Raw genomic sequence first — 19,932 nt, 5'->3', positions numbered from 1 at the left:
AACTGTGTCTCTCTGTATAGAAATGGTAAGTTGAAAATATAAACTAAATTTCTACATACAGTTCACAGTGGTTCAACTGTCACTTTATTTCTGAACACGTGGGGGAATTTTTCTCTTGTGCTTGGGCACCAACATTCTAGACTAGCGTCTTAAGTGTCAGCCATTTTTCTCTCTGTATTCGAAAAACAATTTCATAGAATGTTACCCATATTCATTCCAAGTCTCTTTTTGTGTGTGTATTTTTCTCTTTCTATAACAGAACACTTTTTTCTGCATTTCATCACTTTTTATAGCCAAGAAGTAATTCCTTTCAATTGATTAAACTGCAAGGCTGAAAATCATAATGATACTACTGCAGATATCATTAAAAATACATTCAACTGAATAACAACAACAAAATCCTTTTAACTGCATTTTCCTTTGTTCTTTATCCACAGAGGAAATATATTCCGAGCACCCAATTTTGAAAGGTGAGGTTGGCTAGCCTTAGGGTTAAAACTCATGAGAGATACGAAGTTTGCTAGAAAGCCAAGCAATTGACTGTGTACTTAAGCGGTAAATTAACGTGCACTTTATGTAAAGATAGATTTACACAATCTTGCCTTTAGTATCTTCCCCACACCAGGTTTGTGTGGGTCCATGTGGTGTCTTATGCTCTATTGAAACCATAAAAAAGGACAAGAGTTCACAAATTTCATAAAAGGTAAATTTGCAGAGAATTGTATGTATTGTGTTAATGACTTTTCTTGATAAACACTGCTTCTTAGGTAGTTTCATTGACATTAAAGCAAGAGTTGCTTCACTGGGGCATTTATTTTACTTTAATATTTTGTGGCTGCCAGTGTCCCAGGATTCTTCAGGAAAAAGGGAAGCAGATAAATTACAGAAACTAATAACTTCTCCAGTTTAAATATATTTAAAATCCTTCATGATCTAATTATTTTTCTAGATCTACTCTGTGTTCGGTTCTGCCAGACAAGGAATCCCATCATTGTGAATTCAACACTGCTCTTTTTAGAGTGGATTTTTTCCCCCAGAGGGAGTTTTTCATCTATATTCATCCTGATGGTTTATGCCATTTGCTATTCATCGTGGGTAAATTACATTGAAAGTGTTCGTAACGGCCAAACATGGCTGAGAAAAGTGGTAACTAGGACTCGTGACAAATCAGAGAGTTGGAGAAATGTGAGCTTTTAATACATGAGTGAAGTGCTGTTTAGGGAAAATGAACAGGGGCTTCTCCTTGTCAAAGGGAAGAAGTGTTACTTGTAAGTGGGAGGAGGACGTGGTTGTGACTTGGACACATATCAGATCTCTCATCTTGTGAGTCATCTTCAGACACACCCACACCCCTCGCCGACTCATCTCTGTCCCATTTTTTCCAAGGTTGCCTTAAGGGTCAGCATTGCATCCAGCTGGGCACTGAGTCAGCTTTTGTATTGGTAAAAGGGAAGGAGCTCAAATTGTTAGCATTTGACTGGAAAAAATTAAAAATTGTTATTCTTATGCTGTGTATTAGGAGAAGGAACTTTCTGTTCTTTAGATTTTGTTTCACTTATCATATAGACACATTGACTTTTACTATTTGCTATGGGTTGACTATGGGTGTTCCACACAAATTCATATGTTGAAGCCCTAAGCTCCAACATAACTATATTTGGAAATAGAATCTCTCAAGAGGTAATTAATGTTAAATGAGGTCATAAGGGTGGTGCCCTAAACCAACAGGACTGGTGTCCTTATAAGAAGAGGAAGAGACACTAAGGTTGTGCATGTACAAAAGAAAGGCCACATTACGACAGTGAGAAGGTGGCCGTCTACAAGACAGGGAGAGAGGCCTCAGGAGATAACAACCCTGGGGACAGCTTGATACTGGGTTTTTAGCCCTCAGAACTTTAAGAAATAAATGTTTGTTGTTTAAGCCACCCAATTTGTGGTATTTTGTTATGCAGCCCTAGCTGACTAATACACTATTGATTAGTAGTTCCAAAGAAATCACATGTTCAAAAACGAGTCCATTGTGTTTATTTCTATCACTTGTATGTGTGTTTAAGTGCTGTTAGCATGATGTTCTCTTATTTAGTGAAAACATATCCCAAACCTTAATGGCTTTATTGCCTTATAATTAAGGAGACTGCAAAAAACCTAGAATTTTTTTTCTGAGAATATGGTAACCCAGCCAATGGTAATATTGGAAGATCCGGGTAATTAAGAAATAGGCAACCTAATTATCAAAAACACTTGTGAATACAAGGCCATCAGCATGTGGGCTCCTGAAGAGGCTGAAAAGAACTGCATGTTGTATCCATCTGTGTTTCTGGAAGACTCACCACCTTGAACAGGTGAGTCTGAAATGTAAGTGAAAACACAATAGCTACCCACGCACTTTGTTTGAGAGAATCCATCCTTAAAGGCAGGCACTCTTGCCGTTGGATGATATGGTAGGAAGATGTTAACCAACAAACATGTGGTTAGAAATATTAACCAATGAACATCAAGGGATGACATGGGAATTGCTACAGTAGAACAAAAGAACTGAATTCTTGGCTTGTATTTTTAAGCCCTAAAAGTGAGATACACATCCAACGCTGATGAAGAGAGAGTAACTTCTTTCTCTTCTTGCCCTTCTAGGTAAATATTCCATGGGTTTGGCATGAGATGAGAGTCAAATTTGAAGAATAAAGTTTAGATGCAGGAGGCCATTGAGAAGCAACCCAGAGCTAGCTTAAGCAAGTAGTAAGGAAGAGACATCTGAAGCCCCTGATGGTCATCCAGAGGTTGGGTCACCTGAGAGTTGAGGAGAACTATTCTTTGCTTCCTGAGTACAGCTCTTAGATATGACAATTTTCCTGGCCTCTAAGACATTCTCCATGGCAGGGGTTAGAAGCTCTGAGTAGAAACGTTTGGACACATGGGCCAGAAATAAGCTCACAGAGTTTCTTCTCTCCTAGTTGTACACTTCCTGTGTTCATGAGGGGCTCAGATGTAGAGCTATGGAGGTCTAATCTCACCACAACGGTCTCTGTAGCTCAGCCACTAAAGGGCTGAGACTCTGAGGATGTTTCAGGTGAGCCGGCAACTGGGACCCCTGGGCTTCTTGATCTTGCTCTATGCATACCCATCGGACCAAAGGGCCGTCTCTGGGGACGACCCTGAAATTTGTGAGATTATGTTTCTCTCTTCCTTCTCCTCTGCCAATGAAACGAGCGCTCCAAAGAAAACACTGAGTTTACTGTAAAACTGGAAACATTTTGTTTCTTGCACATCTGGGTTTGGGCCTCAGGGCCATGGCTGCTACAACTGTGCACCAGCAGTCAGTCTTAACCGATGGCCGACGGCAACCAGTTCCCACCTGGTGGAGTGAAAGCGTTTTGTGTTTGGGAGGTAGAGATGGGGGAGGTAAGCCCAGTTTGTCCCCTCGGGCCTTGATGACACAGCTCTAAAATTTGTTTACTTTAAAATATTGGGAAATTCTGCTCTAAAGATTGATTGATCTCTTAGGGCTGTGTGGGGAATACGTGCCTCTAGTTTCGTATTTTTTATCTTCTTTTAAATCCCAAGAGACTAGTCACAACCTAACCTTCAACCCGATGATGTGTATAGATTATATGAAGGTTTGGGTATGGTTCCGAGAAAGCTGAAGCAAGCTAGATTCTTACGACCAACAGGAGTAAATGCAGTTGCCAACTGACTTTGGAGCCATGCTGGCCTTCTTAGAACAGTCGGGATCTGGGAGAAACTGGATCAGGGACAGAGACCAGGGACAGAGGACATCAGAACCCGGACAGCCCGAGGCCTGCCCTTCCCCAGCACGTGCTCATCTTCCCAGTTTCAGCTAGAGCCAGACTGGTCTTCTGGGGACTACGTCTTCCCCCGGAGGGCATTTCTTAAGTGCTCCTAAACAAATTATCATTTACCTAAATGATTCTGCTCCTGACCACATTCTTAATGATTTGAGAGCAAATCTATTTCTATTCCTTGTGTGTCCTCTTATAAAAACTACCCTCCCCACCCTATGCTTTGCAAATAGTTCTTTTTGCTTGGCAAATCCCTGAAGGTCTACCAACATTTCTTACTAGGGATGGAAACTCCAGTGTCTCCTTTGGGTGCCTCAAAAGCACAACCCATCCAGGGCATAATAATCATTTCCTTACTGCTTGACCACCCACTGATCCTCTTAAAATCACCTGCTTCTCTACTGCCTTTTGTTACAGAGCTGTTGTCGGGAGGCAGGTGGAGAAGAGGCCCTACAATTTGCCATGTGCTACCTGCCCGAATGGGTTAGTCCTGGGAAGCAAGGCTGGGGTGTGCTTTGTCAAAAAGAGCTCCGGTAGAATTAGTGACCTGAACAGAAGGCACTTAGCAGGTGCTGGGGGACTGGGTATTGAGTATTGGGAAGAGACCTGAAGGTAGGACTAACAGCCCTGAAGCTTCCTTCCAGAAATTGCCAGTGGAAAAATACGTCTTTCCCAAAAAGTATTGCTGATACGGCAAGGAAATAAAGAGAAACCAGGGAAGAATGCAGATCAGATGTCTACTTTTGGCTCTGTTGACGTCAAACCTATTTTCCTTCCTAGAGGGATGCTTGTCTGTGGTTGGACAGAGCTCATCAGCTGAAAATAACGCATGACCTCTACCCCAACACCATTAGGATTGCATTTCCAGCCACGAAGAGCCACACACTAGCTGAGACTGACGAACTGCAAATACAAGGATGCAGTGAACCCCAGTAACACAGTTGAGTGAAGGAGAACCACATCTTCAGGCATCCAAACATGTTAATTTTATTCAAACAAGAAGAAAGAGCTCTACTCCTTTCCAAAGCAAGCACAATTTAGCAAGGGCCATAGGATGGTGGTTCTTAACCAGGGGTGACCCTCCCCACCCTTCCCTGTTTGCTGCCACAAGGGACATGTGGCAATGTCTGGAGACATTTCTGGTGGTCATAACTGAGGGTTGGGTGATTCTACTACATCTAGGGAACAGAGACCAAGGATGTTACAAAACATCCTACAATTCAAAGGACATCAGTCCACACCCAAGAATTATCCTGCTCAAAATGTGAGCATGCTGCCATTGAGAAACTGTTGTCCAATGTTAATTTCAAATAGGTTTCAAAATCGAGTGGGCACTCACAACGCAACATCTCTCATCAGATTGCTCTTTGGACATCTGCTACTGATTAGACATATAGAAAAGTAATTTACAGTTCAAATCACTGTAAAAAAATGACTTACACTTAAAATATAAGCTGACAAACCTGCTTCTTTTTTTCAAGGAAGTGATTTATAAACAAAGAATGCTGCTTAAAAAAAATTTTTTTTTGTTTCTTTATTTCCAGAAAATATTCTTGCCTTTCTGTGTGTCAGTGAATGTGACATCTTTATAGAATTTTCACACATTTAAAAATGAATAATAAGCAAACATTTAAAAACCAGTTTATTGAACTATGGATTGATTCTATCCCTCAGATGCACACATGGAGTTTTTTTTTTTTAATTCCAGATCTTATGAAGAACAAAGATGTTTACTGTATATGAGAAGGTACCCTGTACTTAAACACTCCCCAGAATATGCATCTTTTTTAGCTTTGAGAAGAAAATTGACCATGCATCATGAGAAAGATTACAGCTTATTCCTAGCATGTCTAAAACTTGAGTTATCAAACTTTAAAAGCTTCACAAGGGCCTTATACTTTTAACCGCTTAGAAATTGTCATGTGCCGGGATGCCCTTGGGCCTGGGGAATGATGCAATGTTTACTGTGGCATTTTGGGTGTAGGCAGTGGTTCACCTTTCCACGGGACCCCTCTATTTTGCATGTTGGGAGATGATCATGATGTTATAAGACTCTTAATTCAATGACAGCGTGACTTTATGATAGTTCATCAAGCAGTTGGATTGATGATAAGAAACATTTTCAAAGACAGAACCTTAATACAGACTTTGTAAGCACTTATGAATTCACATCAATAGGATTCATAAGCCTGCTGTCGTTAGGCTAGTGTGTGTCTCTATTACGTGAGACTAATTTTACTTAATCTTCATTAATTTTCAATTTCTACCCTGTCTCCTCAGTTCCTGCTTTATTCTCTTAATTACAGCTTATGCTTAGCTTTGCTGATACTAGAAATCAAAATTAAATGAGGAAAGAAAGCCAAGTCCAAATTTGTTTCGGTGGTCAGTTTCGTAGGATAAAACTGTTACTTGAATATGGAGATGGAAGTTCTTGTGTGTGTGTTTGCGCGCGTGCGCCACTGTGTATGTCTACCTTGTTTTAATTCCCACAGAAATTAGCTCCTTCCCCCAAATGTATCAGTTTCTATCTGAAATGGCTGGAGCTTTTTCTATCTAGAAATATCTTATTGAAATATTCAGAGTCATACTATTGTTATTTTAGAAGTTGTATAGCATTACTAAAATATGAGCTATTTTGCTATAAATTATAGCAATCATTCTCTATAGCAACTAGTTATATATATTTTATACACACACACACACACACACACAAAACTGAAGATTTCCGGGAGTCTTTTTTGAAGGGAATTATAGACTGTCGTAGTCAATCACATAACTGAACTTTCAGTGTCAGTTGACACTTATCATTTAATCAAATTTCCAAGCACTTGATCTTCCTAAATTAGTTTTTATATTATAATATTGGGTTGAAATTTTTATATCTTCTTTAAATTAATTTTTTTGGGGGAACAGGAGGTAATTAGGTTTATGTATTTTATTTTTTAATGGCAGTACTGGGGACTGAACCCAGGACCTCGTGCATGTGATGTGTGTACTCTGCCACTGAACTATATACCCTCCTCTCTTTTTATATCTTTATTTCTGTTTCCTTTTTTTTTTCTTAATTTTCTTGGCGATTTTTAAAAAACCCTGCTTTTCTCCTGAATCTTCTGCCGCAGTCATTGTATCCCTCTGCGCCAGTGCTGAAAGCTGTCCCCAACCCCTCTCTGACACTGTCACACCCAGCCATTCCAGACTGTTGTAGAAGCCACATTTCATTCACTGTCAGCTCCAGTGCTGCTAGAATAGTGGAGGTGTCTGAGTTTTTGTTCATTCCCCATGACAGTGTCAGAAAAGGAATGTAGGTATAAAATAGATAAACTACAAGGTCCCACTGTATAGCACAGGGAACTACATTCAACATCTTGTGATAACCTGTAATGGAAAAGAATCTGAAAAAGAATATATATCTGTACATGTATAACTGAATCACTTTGCTGTATACCTGAAACTAACACAACATGGTAAATCAATTATACTTCAATAAAAATAGATCAAAAACTAAAAAGAAGAGGAATGTAGGTATCTTGTGGCTGTAGCCAATGTATTGTCATGTCCACTTTGTCACCAATAAAAATGTAATGAGGGCGGAGGAAGAATGTCTTCCTCATCTCCACTTTAGAATGTCCAGTTTAAAAATGTACTTCTGATGAATTGTTTCTAAAACAAACTTTTCTGCAGAAAAAGGTAAAAATTTATATTGTGATCCAAACCTAAAACAAAACCAGATACCTATTGCCAGAAGCTCAGTCACGACTAAGCATTGCTGGCTGGTGGAATGAGTCTGGACAATATCACCAGCAGCCCTGAAAGCTGGCACGAGACCCTTTTAAACTATTTTCCATATCTGCTACCAACACAGAACTAAAGCATCAATCAGAAAGGACAACGGCTGCCCTGGTGTCACAAGGGTGCACCCATTCTTCTCCTCCTTCTCAACTAAACTAAAACTCCTAGAAAGCAACTGGGTATAAGGGAAAAGGGAGGTAAGGCAGGAAAGGGGCAGGAGAAGATGATGGCAGGTGAAAGTCAAAATAGAATGAGTCCCAGTTGTCTCGTATTTACTTACGTGATCCATTTGTGCAAAGTCAGAGAGCCCAACAACGGGGTTGAGAAGACCCAACCTGTTCCACAGGGTTATCCAAGTTACCGAAGCGGAATTCGGCTAAAAGTCACAGGCACATCCACCTGCCATCCACGTGGCGATCTGAAAAGGAAAGTTGACTAGGAACCAACCGGACAAAGAAGAGAGCCAACAGGAATACATACATCCTGTATTTTGGACTCTGGGTCTGGACAGATCTCTTATTTCAACAGGAAAAAAATACATATCTAAATACAAGAGAAGAAAAGTAGAGTATTACCCAGAAGACACAAAGAAAGAGCAGACGTCTGAAAAACATTTACTCTTGGAATGAGAAAAAAATTTAGAAAACTAGCATCACTGTGGGCTAAAAAAAGGAGACAGGAGCACTGTAAAGTAGGACCAAGAATCCATTTCAGATGAAGTTGTAGTTGGGTAAATTAGAAATCTGTTGTAGAAAAATGAAGGTACGCTAACAGAATTCAAGCAGGGATGAGCAGAAGCAGATTATTATAAATAATCCAGTCTATGTCATAAACAATATCAGTAATAATAATAACAACAACAATAGTAAAAACTAGAGAAGTTCTACCAGGATGTAAAGGAAAAAAAAAAAAAACAACCCAAAAAACAAGGGTTGAAAACAATGAGAACAAGTGGTAAGTGTGGAGAACAAAGAATAGGGCGCCAACCTCAGAATTATAGGTGTTCCAGGAGAAAAAGAAATAACCAGTAGAACAGAATCAATTATTCAAAGATATAATTAAATAAAAGTTTTCCGAGTTGAAAAAAAGAATGAACGAGCAGATCAAAAGGACTCACTGTGTTCAAAGTGAATTAAATGAAAAGAGAACTTTGTAGCGTTTGAATTACAGGGATGGAGAGGGAGAGGGTCTAAGCATTCATGCAGAAAAAATAGGTGAAAAACAAAAGAACAAAGCTAAGCTGGCCTTAGATTGATTTTTCCCCCCCCTCTCTGGACACCATGGAGCCATGCCTACAGAATTTTGAAGGAAAAAATTGTTACATGAGCATTTTATGTTTTGCCAAGCTTTAAAAATAGCAAATATAAAATAAGACATTTCTGATACACTAAAAATATGCCAACCACCTAATTTTTCGGAAAACAATTTACCCTGTAGAGACATATTTTAATACATGAAATTCAAGAATAGTGAAACCAAGGTACCACTTGACTGCTCCAACACCCAGTGGTAACGAGACAAGGGTAGCAACAGTTTGCTTCCCAAGTCCCAAGGCAAACTGTCATTCCAGCCTGTGTGTTTAAACTGGCCACGTTGGTCAAGCCACAAGAATCTGAAGGACTTGCTGCCTCTTTCTATGCTAGTATTTGGAAGAAGTCTAAAATCCTTTCACTGTAAATCATTGCTTGTTGTTAGCAGAACCTCTTTTTAACCAGCCACCAAGTCATCTGACACAGTGTGTCATGTTTTTTTAGATAAAATCTACCACTGAATCTCAGAAATACGTATATTGATGGTGATTGATAAATGCTATCAAACGACTCTTTTGTTATCAAAAGGAGTCAGCATGACAGAGTGATTAAGAATGGGTTCTGTGGGCAGAGGCCGGGGTTTTAATTACTCCTTGCTCCACAACTTACTCCTCACATCTCGGGCGAATCATTTAATCTCCAGGGGTCTCAGTTTTCACCACCGGTACAATGGAAATACAGTAGACTTTTCTGCACAGCATTTTTGTAAGGCTAAATAAATCAACTCATTTAAGGTACTTAGCGTCTGGCACACCTGCTGCTCAAAAGAGAGGCATGTACACTCTGGGTAACACGGTGAAACGTGTGGTGGAGACATCACTTCAAACAGGAAATACATACTAACGCATTTGTGCTTTCTTCCTATTGCGTGGTTTCTTTTTTTCTGTGCTTCTCTAGTTCACAAGACTTTATGAATCACTTTGCATTACTCGTTGAACAAAGTCTAAGTTTAAAGAAAAATGGTCCCTTAAAAATAAAAATAAACGATAGCTATGTATTCTGATTCCACATTTATTACAGCAATAATGGACTGTACCATGGAAGGCGTCAGTTCTAATCCCACTCCTTTCCTTCTCTCTGAACTTGAATTTTTCTTAGTACCCAGGAGGGCAAGGACAGTATTTCCTCCTAGGGGCTCCGTGGACATGGATGTTGCTTGACCCTCATCCTGGCTACACTAAGGATTCCCGTGCCGTGTTTGGCTTTCCTTTATGAAAGGTTTCGTCCTAAAGAAGTGCATAGAAAGAGAGCAGAGCCGAGGAGGTTTGGGGCAAAATCATCACTGAGATCTGTCTCATTTCTGTCATGCCTGTTTCCTCTGTCAGTCTGTCCTCAGCTATGGCCGTGAAGGAATGAATGGGGTCCAGCTGCTCTTGCGGTGCAGCATTCTCCATCACCTCACACGTCCACGTCGAATGCGATGGTGGAATCAATCACCCAGCTCCTGCCTTGACCTAGTGGGAGAATGAGCGGATTTGGGTATTTACTAGATGGCTAAGGTTTTTGAAGTGTTAGGGAATGTAACTCTACTGGTTTCAATTTTCTGATTTTTAATTTTCGCTCATCAGCCTGTCCTTTGCTTTTTTGGGGGCCTTATTCCGTGATAGATAGGATGTGGCAGAACTGTTTCAGAAAACCATCCTTCACGTCTGTGCTCTAATGCCACATCTCCTGCTAACAAAACCTCTATGGTTTTAGTGGCCAAGTCCTAGGCCATGTATTCCATGTCAATAATTGAACATTTCACTTCTGGAGAAAAACCAGGCATGTAGCCATGGTTTGTAAGTATCTCACAAAGCATACTTTGAGATGTGTTTTTTTTTTTTAACCAAGCATTTTTGCACATTATCCCACTTCTTCTGAATATTATTTATTTTTTGTTCAATGTCACCGTCAGTTCTGCTTACTTTGACATCCGTCTCTCCAGCTGTTTTCAATTTTTCTAAATGTGTTTTTTGTTGTTGTTTTTGTGCATTCCCACAGTCTCCCTACTGAAGGATTTTAATTTAGTGCCTTATTGGATGTTATCAGCACTATTTTTGTGTCAATTCTATTAAAGCCAATCTCCTAGATATGGGATTGTCATAAAAGCAACCCCGTGTGGTAACTGTTTGGAGCTCTGGTTTCTGGTAATGATGAGCTACAATCACCGAGAAAGCTTACCGTGTGCCCCACACACCAAGCTAAGTGCTTTATTTGTGTGGATTGCCTTAAATCCTCCCAGAAACATAGGAATCAGGCACTATTCTAAATCACCATTTTACAAATAGGCCAACTGTGGTTTAGAGAGGTTAAATAGCCGTGCAAGTTTATACAGAAGTGTCAAGAGTCTTTGGTCCAATTTTGGCCAAAGCCCATTCTCCAAACTTCTACACTATGCTGCCTCTAAATTAACAACTCCTGTTTAACTCTGCCTGGTTTCTGGGGAATAACACTGTACCTAACAGACCGATGGGAGGATGTCTTGAACTCCACAAGGATGTTTTTCTCTTGGCAGTTTCCAAGAACAGTGATAAAAATCAGAAAACAAACCAAACCAAAACAAACAAAAAAAAAAAACGTTTTCCTAGAATCACCAAGCATCAGGAGGTTCCAGGAAGCTGGTTTCTGACCGGTGTTAGTAATCTGTTAACAATTAGATAGAAACAAGAGTTCAGCGAGTTTTTAAGTATATGGAAGTATTTAAAAATTTAGGAGTTTCATGTGACGGGGGCACCTCTGAGCTTTTGCGAGGAAGATTTATTTGCCAGTCTTACCTTCAGTTTTCATTTGGGCATTAGATGTGTGGTAATGGAAAAGCAAAGGGAAAACATTTCTGCTGCAACTGGCCTGTGTTCAGAAACCACGCCTCTTCTGCATATCAGTGGCTGTTTAAAAAAACATGTTTTGCTCTGTATGGCATATGTCATAAAGCATCAGACACAGTGAGATGCCTTAGCATGTCTTCTGAGTAAGAAAAAAAAGGCAGCCCTGCCTTGTCTGAAATATGTTTACATCACAGATGGTTTTTGCCTTTTGAGTTTCCAGACAGGTGACTATCTGCGGGAACAGACCTAACTCATCCAAATCCTCGTTTGCAACAAAGGGTGGGAGGGATGTTTGGTGGGAGAGAAATGCTGACGGAGTCAGACCCAGAGCCCCACCAGGGAGCTGGAATCCTCTCCACACCCTGTACTTTGACAAACCTGTTCTTGCTTTGCTGCCCGTGTGCACAAAAGCAGTTTTTCTAAATAGCTATGTTTAGATTAGCACTCGATCTAACAGAAGTTCTAACATGTTGTTCTAACATGTTGATTAAGCCACACAGAGATCAAAACAGACAGACAGACAGACAGAAATACAAACAAACAAACAGACCTCCTTCTCTGAACTGTCCTATTTCTTAGCATGGGAGAAAAAAAATCTCTGTATGAATTTTGTACAAGTTTGCTCGAACCTCGAATAGAACAAAGAGCCTTTAGGAAACAGAGATTTGTTAGTTATTTGGTGGGGATAAAGGAAGTGCAGGAATTAAAAGAAAAATACAGGCATTTGCTTTGGAGATGAGTCCATGTGCCTGAGACCAAGGGCTTGGCTGTGGGGAACGGAGCACTGACCCTGAGTCATTTGGGGGTCATAGCGATTGAGAATCGAGAAACCTTGCCTGGGGTTGTGTTCTTGCACCAAATCCCTCCAGCCAGTTTGCCAGATGCTAACTCAGTCGGGGGAGAGTGGATTATGCCCAGGGAGTGGATAAATCTTCTCACTGATACTCAGACATGGCTGTTATTTTATGGTTCCTTTTACAAAAGCAGATGATCGGATTTCAGGAAGGAAAGCGGAGCGCAGGGACAAGTGTAAGCTGTCATGGTGATCTCTCCCTACTTTAATCTTTTAAATGCATTACCTTATTTCCTATTGAAGATGTAGTTCCTTAAAAGCAGCATGCTGTTAGGGTTCAGGCAATTTCAATATTTTTGACGTGTCTCATTTTTCAAGTCTTTAAAAAGGAGTCCTTTAAAGAAAAGCAAATGGCATCTTCTAATGTAATTATTTAGCAATTAGTAAGTGTCTGGATCGGTTTTGCTGATGCTTAGCGCCCTCTGTAAAACATAACAGGGATGGTGCTATTTACCGATGATCATGTAATAACTGGCTTATGGATACAATTGTAACTTGCCGACAAATAAAGCAGAAGTTGACTTTGGACATCACTAGTCCCAGGAGTGTTGCATTAAGACAGGAAAGCTTTACCATTCCTCCTGGGGTTGGGCTCAGGAGTCTCTCAGCTGCTTTGCTCTGTTTACTTGCTCTGGTTCAGGGTAGAATACTTCCCTCTTTAAGTGGATCAAAGGCAGAGAGTCTGGAATTTGGACGGCAGGCAGTAAGGGAAGTGTGTTCAGAGTAACTTCTAAGTTTAAGGAAAAGTCTCAGCGTCCTAATAAAGATTGCCTTTTGCGATCGCTCTCAATCGTGCGCTTCACTGTAGCTGCTTAATAAATGCACTCGTGGTTCTTTTCTACCGTAATAGAGGGGCTAGTGTTCGATGCTGTGATGAAACGTGCCCTGGTGGCTCGGGGCCTTTCAGCACGGAAGCGAACTCCGGCTGTTGATTGCCAGTTGTCATGGCCCTTTGGACAAGCTGACCTCTGACACTGCTTAGATGTCGTCCCCTCCCTCCCTGTGGCTGGGCTTAATCCCTCGCCCCATCTAGACTTGGACTCAACCTCTAGCCCTCTTTCCAGCCCTTCTTTAAACCTCTGCTTACTTCCTGGTCCCTTGACTCTCAGCTTACTCATCAGAAACCCAGCTGGGCCTCACGGGGCGTCTTGCGCTTGACGAGGCAGAGCCAAGACTCCCATCTTGTCTTCTCTCCACTCTCCCCTTCATCTTCTTGCAATGTAGGGGCTCAGTAAGGTCAGCGCTCTCCCCTGGGCCTTGTCTCACCCAGCCCGTTCCCCTTTGGAGTTCTCGCTCACATTCAGCTTGTCTTCCAAAGACTAGTCTTTAAACATCCCAGAGGTTCCCCAGGACATGCCACACCCACCCGCACACTGGTCCTTTGGAGCTTCCTCCTCCAGCTTTCGGAACCCCCTGGCCTTGTTTGGGAGAAGGGGAGCTGGGCTGGCTTAACCGAGAACTGGCCTTGGGGCTGGACCAGAGACTCACCCAGGAGCCCTCACCTGAGGTTAGGGAGGTGTCAGTACTGGGCGGTGCGTGCAGGAGAGCTGAGCCCTGAGCTCCAGCAGGAGCGTTAGTAGAAGCATAAATCTAGGAGGCAGCAGAAGCAGAGAATGAAGAGCACCAGGCAGCCGAAACGCACCATGGCCAACAAAGCAGTTTTCGGGGAAGAGGGAGGGCGGGATATTTCCCTGAGAGGCTGCTAACGCAGACAGGTCTGAGGGGTTTGTTTCATGGGCAACAGAAACGAGGCTCATGCGAGTGGGTCAGGAACACAGATGCTGGTCTGCACACTCGTCCTTGCACCTCTGATCAAGTTTCATGAGTGAATGGACCGTGGCTTCCACCTACTCTTATTAATAATGCCTGCTCTTTCCTTATGGGCTGGCGTGAAGGAAATCCCTCTCAATTTGATAAAAGCCAGAGGGGAGGTTAGTTGCTACTCCCTGTATTCACGTGCTGGGGGCGTAACAAGGTACCACAGATTAGGTGGCTTAAATCACAGAAGTTAATTTTCTCACAGTCCTGGGAGTCCAAGATCAAGGTACTGGCAGGGTTGGTTTCCCCTCTGGCCTCTCTCCTTGGCAGACCATTGCCTTCTTGCTGTGTCCTCTCTACTTGTCTGTGCCCACGTTTCCTCTTCTTATAAAGACACCAGTCGGACTGGGTTCTGGCCCACCCCAGTGGCCTCATTTAACTCCATCACTTCTTTAAAGGCCCTGTCTCCAAGCACAGTCACATTCAAAAGCACTGGGGGGTTAGGGCTTCAACATATGAATTTTGGGGGAGCACATTTCAGCACATCATACTCCCCAGTTTCTAAAACCACGCAGTCTGGCCGAATGCCCAGTTGCCCGGTGGGCAAGATGCCACAGTTGGAGTCCTGTCGGCCCCTTTGTCTCACTCTGGTGGTCCTCTAATAGCTTTGGGGCCACTCCTCCAGGTTGGAAATGATCTTTCTGTTCTCAAGCCAGGACTGGCCTACGGCCAGGTTTTGTTTGCCACCCTCTATGTTTGAAAAGTTTAATTAGTGGCCAAGTTTAAAGGGCCAATCTGGATATTTCACATACATATCTCAGTTTCCAGCTTCTCTTCCAAAGCTGGAAGACCTGTGAACACAGGGCTTGCTGTTCCACATGACAGCACTGTGGTGGCCACCTCCTTCAGGCAGGCCACCAACACCCTGCAGTCCCTCTAACCCACTTCTCTCCTGTTGTCCATCAGCCTGGCTCCTGAGGACATTTGGACATTTGACTCCCAAATTACTGATATACCCACTGCCCCCCAGAATGCTGCCCTCTGTACTTCCCTTCCTTTTTGTTTCTCCTTCCTTTTCTTTAGAACTCTCCATGTGAAGGTTCTCCACTGGTAGCAGTTTTGTCCCCAGGGGACATTTGATAACATCCAAACCCATTTTTGATTGTCATGACTGGAGAGGGGAGCTGCCAAGGTATCTAGTGGTAGATTACAGCCCCTCACAACAAAATAAAACAAAGCAAAACGAACATCCAAAAATAGTGATTGATAAATCAATAACTCATTTGAAACTTTCTCTGAAGAAAAATAATTCATCTTAGTTAAGGCAGTTTCAGTGAAATAAGAATAAAAGAGGAAACATTAGGAACAGTTTATCTTCTCTATTTATAAAATTGATCAAAGAATGAAGTCAGTGTAAGGAGTTAGGCTCTGGAGATCTCTTTCCCTTTGAAAATCTTCCAGCTGTTAATATTCTGATAATATTCATCTTCGGAATGTCCTCAAGGTGAATGTATTGACGTGAAAATATCCAAATGGCAGGGTCAAAACAGCATGGAAAAAATATTCCTCCATTTCCCTCCACTCATTGACGCCACTTGGATTAGGCCCTCCTTTGTTTCTGAAACGGGCTTTTGTTCAGTGTCCCTGCAGTGGATTCCATACCTCTCAAACTGCCCCAACACGACAGAGCTACTGCTACGCTAGCATTTTCAAGGGTAATCTCATTCTGTGTTGATGTTCAGTGATGTCATTTTTTGCAGTCTCTCTCTCGGTTCCTGGCACATCACAAGTGCTCAGGAACTGTTTTATCCTTCCCTGTTTCTGCATCTTTCCTTAAGCCCAAAGTCCTTATCCTGGTTTTTAAGATGGATGCTCAAACTGTTTACTTTCTAACAGACCAGTTTTTTCCTTTTCTCTTTTTGCATGCCCTACCCTCCGGAAAGTCTGCTCACCATCCTCACCACGTTTTCCTGTTGCTCTGCTTTCCTTATACAGGTGGCGTCTTCCAGCTCGTCTTGCTCCTCATCTTTGTGCAGCTGAATCTTTTCTGTTCTGTGCACCTAACTTCAGTGGTACCTCCCCAGAGAAAACCTATCTTCTCCTAAGCAAACGTGAGGTGTACCTTCTGCTAACCATCCCAGAAGGTGTTTTTTTACTATGGTGGGACTTCATACATTTTGTCTTCCCTCTCGACTGGAACATCTAAATTCTGTGAGAGTGGGATTATTTTTTAAATATTTCTGAAATCTGAGCAGGACTGGCACAGCTGCTTAAGAATGTTAGGTATTCATTAACCATTTGCCACCCAACTGTATGAAGAGGTGACAAGATGTTTTTGTGGAGACCAATCTGATAAGAGTTGTGGCCCTACTGTGGGAAAAGCCTTCAACTCTAGTCCCACTGATGGGAGAGAGGTTACTGGCAATGAATTAGGGATAACTAAAATGTAAAATTTTCTTGCAAATACTTCTAGACTCCATGTTTTCTTCTTCTGTGTCTCTCTCCAAAATACTTTTCTTACTATGCATTTGAAAAATTCAAACATGCATCGTATTCTCATCTCTGTTCATATATTTTCCTCTTTCTTTGGAAAGTTCACATTTGGAAGACTAGAGAGAGCCTTGGAATGGGAGAGAGGCCTTTCCAGCAGGAATTGTTCGATACTGACCCTATGATATTCTTGGTTGGCACGTGCTTAAAGATAATAGTGTTTCCAACCACCACACAAGTGTCTGAAGTTCATTTGCTAAAAATATTCCTGACTTTCCAAATGGAGAGAAGCCTATTTCAAAACTTTTAATTTTTATGGAAATGAAATTTCTCTGCTTGGCAGAAGGTTGCTCAATGTTCAGTGCATTCACTTTCTTGTATTTCTGTACAAAGTTGGCCCAAGTTAGTCTCTGCTTCAATTCTGTATCATGGAGTTTTTAAAAATTTCTTGACTTCTCATTGATAACCCATTTTCAAAGATTCTACAGTGCTTTCCTGTTAAAGAAAAAAGGTAAACATAATTATAGTTTTGGAAGTCCCTGGGAACATTTGCTTGTCTCTGGTCCTTATTACAAAGAACCTTGATAATGATGTGTTGCCTTTAAAAAGTCACAGTATGCTTTATCTAGTCCCATTATGAGCTAATAAATTACCAATTATTTTCCCTTAATCCAGAACATGATTTTGTAATTATCTATCAGTTTAAATAAGAGTCGAGATTAAGCATGTCAAAATTATCCCACCAGCTCCAATAATTATTAAAAGAGCATCAGATAGTGAGAATGAAGTCACTTACATGTGTCTGAGTTTGTGATGAGCAAGGAAATGGGGACGGCAAAGGAAGGAACAAAACTAGCTTTATCATTTGGCTTTCAGTTAATCAATCCCAGCCACATGAACTTTTCGGGTACCTACAGAGATTTAAATGCAATTGCTGGTTTTCTGGCATTTCTAGTCTATGAGAAAAATGACATATTGGAACTTTGCAGATTTGAACAAATTCTCAAGATTTCTAACCTACTTTTACAGGAAACAATTTTCACAAGTTTCAGATTCTTGAAAATTTTCCTCCCCCTAAGATTGTAAGCATACGAATAGCACGGCCATTTTCTCCTTAAGTACAAATCATCCTGCAGGTTGTGGTCCCCAAGACATTTTGGTTAATTCCCCCCTGCTAATTAACACATAGAAATCAATTAGGTTTGCTTCCGTAATTTTCATTTAGATTAGAACATTAAATTTAACAGATGATCAATCTCATTACTTTCACTAAGAGGTTTCCTGTAGCTAGTAGCCAGCCACCTGCTTGCGAGGCTTCTTATATGGAGTTCCATGCTTTCGTTTTCCAAAAGCAGACCCCAACACCACCTGCAGCAGAATCACCTGAGATGCTTCCTGAAGATGACTGTCACTGGTTCTCGCGGAGGTCTACCGAGTATGGCCAGGGAACGTTAACCTGAATGACCACTCTTAGTGATTCTGATGTACAGCAACATTTGAGAAATAATGGATTAGATGCTTTTAGGCAATCAAGATGGCATCACTTGGCAATGAACTACGGTGATATGAATCATCAGTGTCAATAAGTAAGATTAGCCAAGACTTCCTGCTTGTGTAAGGTCAGAATATTCTTATTCTTGACATAAATAGAGGGAAGTGGTTATTTGGTTTGTTACCATTGAAATGGACACCTACTGTTTCAAGTCAAAGGGACGTACAAACACGCATTTGTAAATTTCAGGATTGTGTGTGGAAAATACTACTCTTCATCTTTTAAAACTATGCATAAAAGCCTAAAACGGACAAAGTGGACTTTTAAGTCCTTTTTACTTGATACTCTCTTTTCTTTTAAAATAAGACATAGAAGTCAGAGAATTATAGACTAACGTATTTTCAAGGAAGGGAAAATACAAATAATTATGCAATTAAGACAGGTTATACACTTAATGCAACTGAAACTTATTTAGTATTTGTTCCATGATCAGAGCAATCTTAGGTCCCAGGAAACCAAAGATGAAAATCCACTGACTGCGTGGAAGAACCGTAAGTGCATATTACTAAGCCCAAGGGAGCCCATCTGAAAAGGCTACACGTTATTCCAACTACACGGCATTCTGCAAAAGGTATAACAAGACAGTAGAAACGTCAGTGATTGGGAGGCTTTAGTGGAGAGGGGTCAATAGGCAGAGCACAGAGGATTTTCAGTACTTTGTTTACTCTGTATGACTCTGTAATGGTGGAGAAATGTCATTACGCATTTGTCAAAACCCACAGAATGTAGGGCACCAAAAATGAATCTTAATGTAAACTATGGGCTGTAGGTGATAATGATGTCAATGTAGGTTCATTGATTGTAACTAATCCACCACTGTGGTTTGGGATGTTGACAGTGGAGTGAGCTGTGTGTGTGTGTGTGTGTGTGTGTGTGTGTGTGTGTGTGTGGAGAGGGGGTGGTGGATATGTGGGAACTCACTATATTTTATGCTCAATTTTGCTGAGAACCTAAAACTGCTCTAACAAATAAAGTCTACTGAAAAAAGTTACTGAAACCCCCCAGAGGACACTAAGAGCCTAATTGTTAGAATTGATGCTCAAACATCCGGTAGAGTCCACAGTCATCAAGGCAACAGAATTAAATCCTAAGAAGTGGGACAGCATGGAGGAGGGAACAATTAACTAGGAGAAGGAAGAATCAGGGAAGATCTTTGAGAAGTAGGATGTCTGAACTGAATTGTGAGGATCAAGACGAATCTCTCAGATGGACACATTCCACCATATTGACATTCTAGTGTCCTGATGTTTTATGGGGAACTGTAAATCATCTGGTATTGCTGGAACAAAGCTGGAAGCTGTAGGGAGAGCAGTAGGAATGAAGGTGACAAGTAGCTAAGGAAGGCTGACTTGCACGTACACCTGCACACACACAGGTGCCTATGCATATAGATGACAGGCATATACCCATAAACACACATGCACATAGACAAATACATGTGCATATAGGACAAAGACCATATGGCATTTAAACCTGTTGGGGAACCACTGAACAACTTTTACCAGGGAAGTGATGTGGTCTAATTTACATTTTATAAAGAGCCCTGCGGTGGTTATGGGGAGCTGGAAGGAAATAG

Source organism: Vicugna pacos, chromosome 5 (genome assembly GCF_048564905.1).
Source record: "Vicugna pacos chromosome 5, VicPac4, whole genome shotgun sequence".
NCBI classification, from domain to species: Eukaryota; Metazoa; Chordata; class Mammalia; order Artiodactyla; family Camelidae; genus Vicugna; species Vicugna pacos.
Note: the sequence above shows the minus strand (reverse complement) of the source record.